General features: G+C 42.4%; 1 protein-coding gene across 9 annotated transcripts in view; it reads right to left on the reverse strand.

Moving 5' to 3' along the window:
• Window positions 1–12,182, reverse strand: part of ENOX1 (ecto-NOX disulfide-thiol exchanger 1) — a 977,400-nt gene that overhangs the window by 45,898 nt on the left and 919,320 nt on the right. The window lies entirely within an intron of this gene.

A 12,182-nucleotide genomic window follows, 5' to 3' on the forward strand; every position in this document is an offset into this window, starting at 1 on the left:
TCTTGTCCAATTTGTCCTGAGTACGCTGATACAGCATATGTGGGAGAAAACTACTGTTTGGGCACACATTGAGGCTCGGAAGGGAAAAAGTGATGTATGGAATGCAGACTTTTTGATGGAATAGTCTGCAGGCGTCATGTTGCGTTTGAGGAGCCCTTGATGTGCCTAAACAGTAAAAAAAAAACCACAAGTGACCCCATTTTGGAAACTAGACCCACCCAAGGAGCTTATCTAGATGTGTGGCAAACACTTTGAATGCCCAAGTGCTTCACAGCAGTTTATAACGCAGGGCCAGGAAAATAAACAATCTTTTTTTTTTTCCACAAAAATGATTTTTTAGCCCCTAATTTTTTATTTTCTCAAGGGTAACAGGAGAAATTGGACCTCAAAAGTTGTTGTCCAAATTGTCCTGAGTACACTGATGCCCCATATATGGGGGTAAACCACTGTTTGGGCGCAAGGCAGAGCTAAGAAGGGAAGGAGCACCATTTGACTTTTTGAACGCAAAATTGGCTGGATTCAACGGTGGCGCTTGGAGACCCCCTGATGTACCTAAACAGTGGAAACCCCCAATTCTAACTCCAACCCTAACCCCAACACACTCCTAACCCTAATCCCAACACAACCATAACCTTAATCCCCACCTTAACCACAAACCTAACCCCAACCCTAATCCCAACACTAACCCTAATCCCAACTCTAACCCTAACTTTAGCCCCAACTCTAACCCTAAAGGTAGCCCTACTCACTTTAACGTTAACCCTGATGGGAAAATGAAAATAAATGCATATTCTTTATTTTATTATTTTTCTCTAAGGGCGTGATAAAGGGGGGGATTTATTTACAATTTTTTTTATTTTGATCTCTATGATAGGGTCTATCACAGTGACCAAAATAAACCAATAGGAAAAATCTTCCTATTGTTGCCATGTGCTGCCATTTTCCGGAAGAAGACACCAGCGGCCGAAGGCGGAAGCATGAGGACCCAGGGACACTGGTAAGTATTGGGGGGATCGGGGAACCTATTTCTCTGTCCTCTGATGTGCGATCACATCAGAGGAGAGAAATTAAATGGCAAATCGTTTTTTTTTGTGGTCGCCGTTATACGGTCAATAACAACGATTGCAACATGGGGGTCGGTAAAAACCGACCCGAATCATGTTCTCTGGGGTCTCTGCTACCCCCAGCAGCCAAGACCCCGGAGAAAATCTAAATCTGGGGGGGAAATATGCACCTTTTCCACATCGCCGTTAATTAAAGTACCCTTAACTATCGTCGTTAAAAGGAGTAACGACAGTCGTCAAGGGGTTAATGTCGCCAGTATATTTCCTATACCTTATCATAATGATGCTGCTCCATGGAAACTATACGTGCTATGGAAAAACTATATACATTTTTGAAATCAGGATAAAAAGAGAATTACAAAGTCACCTGAGGTGATTACAAAAAAATATTTTTTTTGTAGACCTGTGTTTTTTTTCGGTTAACTACCGTATATACTCGAGTATAAGCCGAGATTTTCAGCCCAAATTTTTGGGCTGAAAGTGCCCCTCTCGGCTTATACTCGAGTCAAGGTGGGTGGCAGGGTCGGCGGGTGAGAGCGCTGAGGCATACTTGCCTGCTTCCAGCGATCCTGGTGCTCCCCGCCTGTCCCACGGTCTTCGGTGCTGCAGTTCTTCCACTGTTCAGCGGTCACGTGGGACCGCTCATTAGAGAAATGAATAAGTGGCTCCACCTCCCATAGGGGTGGAGCCGCCTATTCATTTCTCTAATCAGCGGTGCCGGTGACCGCTGATAGAGGAAGAAGCTGCGGCACCGAAGACAGCTGTACGGGGGAAGGAGCCGGACACCGGGACCAGGTAAGTATCGCATATTTACCTGTCCACGTTCCAGCCGCCGGGCGCCGCTCCATCTTCCCGGCGTCTCTCCGCTCTGACTGTGCAGGTCAGAGGGCGCGATGACGCATATAGTGTGCGCGCCGCCCTCTGCCTGATCAGTCAGAGCGGAGAGACGCCAGGACCGGACGCTGGGAGCTGCAATCAAGAAAGGTGAGTATGGCTTTTTTTTTTTTAATTGCAGCAGCAGCAGCAATGGCACAGATATATGTGGAGCATCTATGGGGAAATATGAACGGTGCAGAACACTATATGGGGCACAGCTATGGGGAAATATGAACGGTGCAGAGCACTATATGGCAGAGCTATGGGGCAATATGAACGGTGCAGAGCACTATATGGGGCACAGCAATAGGGCAATATGAACGGTGCAGAGCACTATATGGGGCACAGCTATGGGGAAATATGAACGGTTCAGAGCACTATATGGCAGAGCTATGGGAAAATATGAACGGTGCAGAGCACTATATGGCAGAGCTATGGGGAAATATGAACTGTGCAGAGCACTATATGGCACAGCTATGTGGCAATAATGAACGATGCAGAGCACTATATGGCAGAGCTATGGGGCAATATGAACGGTGCAGAGCAATATATGGCAGAGCTATGGGGAAATATGAACGGTGCAGAGCACTATATGGCAGAGCTATGGGGCAATATGAACGGTGCAGAGCACTATATGGCAGAGCTATGGGGAAATATGAACTGTGCAGAGCACTATATGGCACAGCTATGTGGCAATAATGAACGATGCAGAGCACTATATGGCAGAGCTATGGGGCAATATGAACGGTGCAGAGCAATATATGGCACAGCTATGGGGAAATATGAACGGTGCAGAGCACTATATGGCACAGCTATGGGGAAATATGAACGGTGCAGAGCACTATATGGCACAGCTATGGGGCAAGAATGATCTATTTTTATTTTTGAAATTCACCGGTAAATGCTGCATTTCCACCCTAGGCTTATACTCGAGTCAATAAGTTTTCCCAGTTTTTTGTGGCAAAATTAGGGGGGTTGGCTTATACTCGGGTCGGCTTGTACTCGAGTATATACGGTAATATGAATAAACAGGCTTTGAGTAGCACAAACAAGCTTCCTGCTTTATGATAAAGAGGTAAGGCTACGTTCACATTAGCGTTTTGCGGGGCTGCGTCGGGTGCAGCCGCGGCAACGCATGCGTCATGCGCCCCTATATTTAACATGGGGGCGCATGGACATGCGTTGTCTTGCGTTTTGTGTCATTTTTGGCGCAAGCGTCAGGGCGCAGAGGACGCAGCAAGTTGCATTTTTTGTGCGTCCAAAATCATGCCAAAAAAGGACGCATGCGTCACAAAACAATGCGTTTTGCATGCGTTTTTGTTTGCGTTGTGCATTGCGTCGCCGACGCATCACCGCACAACGCAAATGTGAACGTAGCCTAAAGTGGTATGGTAAAGATGTAGGCAAAGGAAAACGAAGAACTATGCACACGGGTCTATAGGGCATTATGCATTTGAATTAACAGGACACATTCAGTATAATTTCCTTTCTTCTGACTTGTTCTATATGATAATAACCATTTAACCATTGGATGGAATCTGTTAAAGGGTAATCGACATTTTAATTTTAATTACATAAATCAATAGTGCACGTGAAAACAAACAACTTTGTAATATATTAGCAGGGAAATCTGCTTCTTTTTTACCTCCAGAACTGTTCATTTTCAAAATTCTCAATTCACAGGTACAATCTGTCACCAGTGAAGCCAGATTGTTACACTATTTAGCAGATGACAGTTGCTAGTGATAACATAGTATGCAGAGTTAAGGGAGGAGCTAAAGGCAGAGCTCCTCCCCCTCCATCTATGTAAAATCTTAGTAGTAATTGTCATCGCCTCTCAGTAATGTAACAATTTATCTTCACTGAATACAGATTTTACCCATGAACTGAGAAGACCAAAAATAAAAGATCAGTCCTGGAGGAAAAAAGAAGCAGATTTCTCTGATAAGATATTACAAAGATGCTTGTTTTCATGCGTACTATTGGTTTATGAAATAAAAATTTAAAATGCTGTCACTCTTTAAAAGTTGACTAATACGTCATAAATAAATTAAGGAAAACATTGTCTTAGTTATACAGCCTTTGCTCATGTTAGAAGATAACACATTGATACAATAAAAAAACATTAAGACTATGCTCCCTGGATATTTTCACTGTGATTTCCCTATCATCTGGGCAAGTTCTGCACTGAAGATTTTCCTCCCAACCTATCCCCTATAGAATAAGCCACATCGATGCTAGGTTATTTAATTACAAAGGTGGCACAAGCCCGGGGTCTGCCTGCTAGAACATGCACCTGCCAAACATCCAGAGCAAGACTACAGGAATACGGGCAAAAACTCATTTCAGGAGGCGCTACAACACATTACTTGTCGTTATGGAAGGCCGACTCTGTGAGTGATATGCAGCTCATTGAAAAAATGTGTGTAATTCATTGGAATAATACACGACATATATCATCATTATGGAACTGCCGGTAAACAAGCAGCCGCATTTGACAAACTAATTTAATCTAACACTACGTGACATAGTAAATTTTAATTACTACCTTTCATGTCCTCTATAACACTAATGACAATGTTCATCTGTAAAATATAAAAATACATGAATACAGACATAGCACTGCTTTAAGTGTATTTTTTTTTTTTACTGATGTTACCTGATGCGTATTTTACTTTTATAATCCCATACGGTGACTCATTTTTTCCCCCAATAATATGGTAACATGTACAGCATTTCATTGCCAGCACATTAAGAAAGGACATAAGCAATTGTTAGGACATAGTAAAGTACAGTACAGACCAAACGTTTGGACACCTTCTCATTTAAAGATTTTTCTGTATTTTCAGGACTATGAAAATTGTACATTCACACTGAAGGCATCAAGACTATGAATTAACACATGTGGAATTCTATACTTACCAAAAAAGTGTGAAACAACTGAAATTATGTCTTATATTCTAGGTTCTTCAAAGTAGCCACCTTTTGCTTTGATGACTGCTTTGCACACTCTTGGCATTCTCTTGATCTGTTAATTCATAGTTTTGATGCCTTCAGTGTAAATGTTCATGGTTATGAAAATACTGAAAAATCTTTAAATGAGAAGGTGTGTCCAAACATTTGGTCTGTAAAGTATTTCCTGGCAACAGGTAGTAAAACAGGTTTTGGGATCCTTCAGTAGACCCTAATCTTTCTGACTAAACTGGCATGACTTTGATCCAATCAGGGTTCCCTGTCAGTCTCAACTTTCGAGTGGTATGATCAGAATTGATCTTGGAAGACAGAGCATTAAATAAGAGATGAGAGGTTTATTTAAGCTCCTTTTATAGAGCAGCGCTACAACTATTTATCTTACCTGTGGCTCCATTTATGATCAGACGCGCACACTGGCAGTGATCAGCATGATGAGTAGGCTTATGATGCTGGGCAACTCTTCATTAGGCCGGTTTCATACACACACATGAAGTACAAAGCTGTGCTTGGATCAAAATAGACAACAAGACTTACGGGTCTCGAGTCCTGACCTGAGTCAACTGCTTCATATATGCCCATGAAGCAGTTGGTTCTTGTTGAGAAATCGAGCGGTTGAGTCTGGTCTTCCGATCCACACACTGACTGTTTCACGGAGGTGTGAATTCAGATACAGGTTATTAAATCAACTCCTTCATTATTTCTGTTAGGTTCCTGTTAACATTCTTCATGGGTCTAGTCAAAGTGTTATTTATTCAGGAGACTTGATTTTGGGACCACATTTAAAAATAGATCACATTTCTCTTAGTTTGCTTGTTTTGACATCTTGGTCACAGCTGGGAGGATTCGTCACCATTGTTCTTCATTTCATTCACTGGGCAAGTGTCACGATCCATTTTTTGGATTAGTGGCACCTCTGATTCCACTCTGTTTTCCTTTTGGACCATCGGGGGTTAATGTCAGTTTTTCCACCCCACCTGGCAATCTGATGTTACTGCAGTGCTGCTGGGTCAGCTGATGCAAGTGGTGACCACTCCCACCATCATTTTTGAAAGGTCACCTGATGCATCAGCTGACTGTTGGTGATGCAGTTCCTTTATGGAGACCAGCTAACAAGAGCAGCGCTCTGGTGTCAGCCATGTCTGGTGTTTGGAGTCCAGTTGCTGCTGTTTTCTGCAGTGTGGAGCTTAGAAGCGGTGTACATAAGCTAAGTGTGGTGTTTTTGTTACCTTGTCCCTTTTGGTGTCTGTCACTTTCTCCTGTGTGTATTATCTGCAGAGGTGAGGCTAGGGCTCCTTGTCGGCCAGTGCACTAGCCAAGGCAGTAATAGGTGACTACTAGGGACGAGGTATGCTGACAGTGGCGGGTGGAAGGACCCGAATAGGGCGTTAGGGGAGTGCAGGGACAGGCTCAGGTTTAAGCTCAGGTGGTGACCATTCCCCATGGGTAGGGCCTTCCTCTCACCTATATCATCCCCATTGTATGTGTATTGTGCCGTTAGTTGACTGACCGTCCATTGGGTCGAGTCACACAGTGACAGCAAGCTTCTATAAAAGTATGTTAAAAGTTTTTTTTATTTAGATTCTTCAGGCTGAAAAATCCATTAAACACCTTTCAATGCAGCTTTTGGACAAAATTTTGGTGTCATTTTGATGCATTTTTGTGTTTGGAATATTTTTTCTTCAATTGATTCAGTGAATAAAATGTAGCACATTTTTTAAAGCAGAACGCCTCAATAATTGACATGTTTTTTCCATTTTAAACAACAGCAGTGTGTCATGCAGTAAAGGCATGCTATCCTGTTGAAATTACAAAGAAGCTCATCCAAAGACACGGATTCTGGGCCAAAATCTAGATGAAAAAAACACTTCAGGATTAACAAAACACTGTTTGAACGTACTCATAAATGTTAAAAGGGAATATGTCAGTAGCGTCAAACCCCCTAAGTCATCTAGGGCAGAGGTCCCAAACTCCAGTCCTCAAGGCCCACCAACAGGTCATGTTTTCAGGATTTCCTTTGCATTGCACAGGTGATGCAATTATTACCTGGGCAAGACTAAGGAAATCCTGAAAACATGACATGTTGGTGGGCCTTGAGGACTGGAGTTGGGGACCTCTGATCTAGGGCATATAGGTCATCGGAAGCTGAATAAAATTATATCATGGTATCTGTGATCCGAGGTTGTATTCCAGAGAAATTCTTGTTTTTCTTATATGTAAATGAGTAGTTAAAGTCTATGGGATGGACACTGATCTGCAGGAGAATCTGCCTCCGGAGATTATTTTAAATATAAGGTGGAGTTCCCAGAGTAAGAAATGTAATGGTTAGCAGAGTGATGTGTAATGACCACTCTCTGTTCTCACTGCAGAGCTGTGTGTGATTATACCTGACACATGTGCAGGTTACCCTCAGCTTCAGCTTCCATCTCACAGGAAATACAGCAGAGCTATGAGAGCTGCAGCAAATGTGTTTGTAAGTTGACAAAGCTTAGTTCCATTATTTCGTGTTAGTTACATGCCTTACACTGGTAATGCCCCCTTTCATTTATAATAAGCCCTGGAGGTAGATTCTCATGCAGATCAATGTCCGGCTCATAGCCTGTAACAGTTCATTTAGATATAAGAAAAATGTGGAAATTCTCTGTAAAAAGACAACAGATTGAAAATAGCAAGGTATCATTTCATTCAGCTTCCTATGACCTGTGTGCTCATATAGACAGCTTAGGAAAGGTGATCCTACTAACAAATTCCATTTCAAAGGTTTGCTCACACCACTGAATACATCGGATGATTGCAATTCAATGGGGCAGTGCTGATGCACAATTTGTTTCTCTACTGACTGAGTTGGTCAGCGAAAAAACTGCAGCATGCTGGGATTTCACTTTGAAATCAGATGCCACTCACCCACTCAGTTTATGAGTGTGTAGAAAACAATGGTCGACACTCGGATGACTGCAGTCCAATTTCCACTGACTCACAGAATGGAGAAGGAGGAGACATTTTGTTCTCCATCTTCTCTTCACAGTGTGCTCCAATACTTTAATCCAAGAGAACCAGATCACACAATGCATTGCTAACACTTGGATCAGACTCTGATCAAGAGTGTAATTTGCATAACTGTCCTGAATGGGAGACTCTACGGCGGTCTGACCATAGCCTAAATGCGTAACTACAATGACATGAGCAGTAGAGTACTCCGTAGGTAAAAGTTTGGAAACCTCAAGAAGAAATATGTTTTTATAAAGAATTTTTTTTTAAGATACCAAAGAATTTAAACAGAAATTGTAGCCAAAATAGCTATAATGTGAATTTGGGCTGGATCATCAACCACCTCTCTACCTGTTGCAGATTATTAACTAGTGATGAGCGAGTGTACTCGTTGCTCGGGTTTTCCCGAGCAGACTTGGGTGACCTCTGAGTATATATGACTGATCGGAGATTTAGTTTTCATCCCGGCAGCTGAATGATTTACAGCTACTAGCCTGCTTGATTACATGTGGGGATTCCCTAGCAACCAGGCAACTCCCACATGTACTGAGCCTGGGTAGTAGCTGTAAATCATTCAGCTGCCGAGATGAAAACTAAATCTACGAGCCGTCATAAATACTCGGAGGTCACCTGAGCGTGCTTGGAAAAACCCGAGCAACGAGTACACTCGCTCATCACTATTATTAATCCCTTCATGAAATTGCAATTTTCTGTTTTTGCTCTTTCGTTTTTTGCTCCCCGTCTTCCCAAAGCCATAACTTTTTAGGTTATGTGAGGTCTTGTTTTTTGAAGGACAAGTTGCAATTTTAACCCCTTTCTACCATTGGACGTACTATTCCGTCCATGTGGGGTGGGCCCTACTTCCCATGGATGGAATAGTACGTCCGGCGCGATCAGCCGCCCTCACAGAGGGAGCGCGGCCAAGTGTCAGCTGACTATCGCAGCTGACATCCGGCACTATGTGCCAGGACCGGTCACGGACCACTCCTGGCACATTAACCCCCGGCACACTGCGATCAAAGATGATCACAGTGTTCCGGCGGCACAGGGAAGCATCACGCAGGGAGGGGGCTCCCTGCGGGCTTACCTGAAACCCTCGGAGCAACGTGATGTGATCATGTTGCTCCGAGGGTCTCCTACCTCTTCCTCCCTGCAGGCCCGAATCCAAAATGGCCGCGGGGGGCCTTCCGGGTCCTACAGGGAGGTGGCTTTGAAGCGCCTGCTCAGAGCAGGCACCGGGAAGCTTCCCTGCAGTGCCTGCGTGATCGCCACTATAATGTGATGTGCCCTCTGGGGCAATGTAAAAAGGTAAAAAAAAAAAAATATTCACATGTGTAAAAAATTTTTTTAAAAAAATCCTAAATAAAGGAAAAAAAAATATATATAAATATATATATATATATATATATTGTTCCAATAAATACATTTTTTATCTAAATAAAAAAACAATAAAAGTGCACATATTTAGTATCCGTAATGACCAGACCTGTAAAACTGTCCCACTAGTTAACCACTTCAGTGAACACCGTAAAAAGAAAAAAAAAAAAACAGGCAAAAAACGACGCTTTATTATCATACCGCCAAACAAAAAGTGGAATAACATGCAATCAAAAAGACGGATATAACTAACCATGGTACCGCTGAAAACGTCATCTTATCCCGCAAAAAACGAGCCACCATACAGCGTCATCAATGAAAAAATAAAAAGTTACAGTCCTCAGAATAAAGTGATGCAAAAATAATTTTTTTTTATATAAAACAATTTTTTATTGTATAAAAGCGCCAAAACATAAAAAAATAATATAAATGAGGTATCGCTGTAATCGTTCTGACCCGAAGAATAAAACTGCTTTATCAATTTTACCAAACGCAGAACGGTATAAGCACCCCCCAAAAGAAATTCATGAATAGCTGGTTTTTGTTCATTCTACCTCACAAAAATCGGAATATAAAGCAATAAAAAAATGTCACGTGCCTGAAAATGGTAACAATAAAATCGTCAACTTGTCCCGCAAAAAACAAGACCTCACATGACTCTGTGGACCAAAACATGGAAAAATTATAGCCCTCAAAATGTGGAGACGCAAAAACTATTTTTTGCAATAAAAAACGTCTTTTAGTGTGTGACGGCTGCCAATAATAAAAAAACGCTAAAAAAACCCTGCTATAAAAGTAAATAAAACCCCCCATCATCACCCCCTTTGTCAGGGAAAAATAATAAAATTTAAAAAAATGTATTTATTTCCATTTTCCCATTAGGGTTAGGGTTGGGGCTAAAGTTAGGGTTGGGGCTACAGTTAGGGTTGGGGCTACAGTTAGGATTGGGGCTACAGTTAGGGTTGGGGTTACAGTTCGGGTTGGGGTTAGGGCTAAAATTAGGGTTGGGGCTAAAGTTAGGGTTGGGGCAAAAGTTAAGGTTTCGATTACATTTACGGTTGGGATTAGGGGTGTGGTTCGGATTAGGGTTGGGATTAGGGATGTGTTTGGGTTAGGGTTTCAGTTAGAATTGGGGGGTTTCCACTGTTTAGGCACATCAGGGGCTCTCCAAACATGACATGGTGTCCGATCTCAATTCCAGCCAATTCTGCGTTGAAAAAGTAAAACAGTGCTCCTTCCCTTCCGAGCTCTCCCGTGTGCCCAAACAGGGGTTTACCCCAACATATGGGGTATCAGCGTACTCAGGACAAATTGTACAACAACTTTTGGGGTCCAATTTCTCCTGTTACCCTTGGGAAAATACAAAATCGGAGGCTAAAAAATAATTTGTGTGGAAAAAAAAGATATTTTATTTTTTCTTTCTGTCTTTGTTATAAACTGTAGTGAAACACTTGGGGGTTCAAAGTTCTAACAACACATCTAGATAAGTTCCTTGGGAGTCTAGTTTCCAATATGGGGTCACTTGTGGGGGGTTTCTACTGTTTAGGGACATCAGGGGCTCTGCAAATGTAACGTGATGCCTGCAGACCAATCCATCTAAGTCTGCATTCCAAACGGCGCTCCTTCCCTTCCAAGCTCTGCCATGCGCCCAAACAATAATAATCGGAATTCCGAAAACATATCACAAAAATCTGGGAGGAAATATTGGTATATATGGTAATACCCCAGATTATATTATAATCGCTCCAAAAACTAGACACAAAAAGAGGAGGACCAGGGGCATATAGTAAATGTATATACAAACGAATCTTTATTAATATAAAACATTAAAATCTGGACATCAGTAATAGTAATGTGCATTCCAAAACACCACAAGAGAAAAAGGGGGAACACAAACCCTAATACCTCGCCATACCTAGACTAAAGAAGATGGTCATGTAAACAGCTGAGAGCGATAAGCTCCATGCAGCTAAAGGTAATAGCATGGGTAGCAAAGAACAGGAGTTAATGCTTGTGACAGGAGGCAGTGAAAGGTCTAAGGCAAGTGTGCCGTACCAAAATATGACAGTTAGTCCACATCCCCTTGAGGAAGCGGCGTGTTTGCGCTGCGAAACGCGCGTCGGGGCCATCTCACCGGCGGGACTCCCTCACCTCTCCTCCCTACTGCATGGGTAAGCTTATAGTGCATTACATGCCTCTGTGACATGGACTAACTGTCATGTTTTGGTACGGCACACTTGCCTTAGACCTTTCACTGCCTCCTGTCACAAGCATTAACTCCTGTTCTTTGCTCCCCATGCTATTACCTTTAGCTGCATGGAGCTGATCGTTCAAAGCTGTTTACATGACCATCTTCTTTAGTCTAGGTATGGCGAGGTCTTAGGGTTTGTGTTCCCCCTTTTTCTCTTGTGTTGTTTTGGAATGCACATTACTATTACTGATGTCCAGATTTTAATGTTTTGTATTAATAAAGATTCGTTTGTATATACATTTACTATATGCTCCTGGTCCTCCTCTTTTTGTTTAATGCGCCCAAACAGTAGTTTTCTCCCACATATGGGGTATCAGAGTACTCAGGACAAATTGGACAACAACTTTTGGGGTCCAATTTCTCCCGTTACCCTGGGGAAAATACAAACCTGGGGGCTAAAAAATAATTTGTGTGGAAAAAAATGATTTTTTATTTTCCCGGCTCTGAGTTATAAACTGTAGTGAAATACTTGGGGGTTCAAAGTTCTCACAACACATCTAGATAAGTTCCTTGGGGGGTCTAGTTTCCAATATGGGGTCACTTGTGGGGGGTTTCTACTGTTTAGGCACATCAGGGGCTCTGCAAACGCAATGTGACACCTGCAGACCATTCCATCTAAGGCTGCCGTCACACTAGCAGTATTTGGTCACTATTTT

Source organism: Ranitomeya imitator, chromosome 3, assembly GCF_032444005.1.
Source record: "Ranitomeya imitator isolate aRanImi1 chromosome 3, aRanImi1.pri, whole genome shotgun sequence".
In the NCBI taxonomy this organism is placed as follows: domain Eukaryota; kingdom Metazoa; phylum Chordata; class Amphibia; order Anura; family Dendrobatidae; genus Ranitomeya; species Ranitomeya imitator.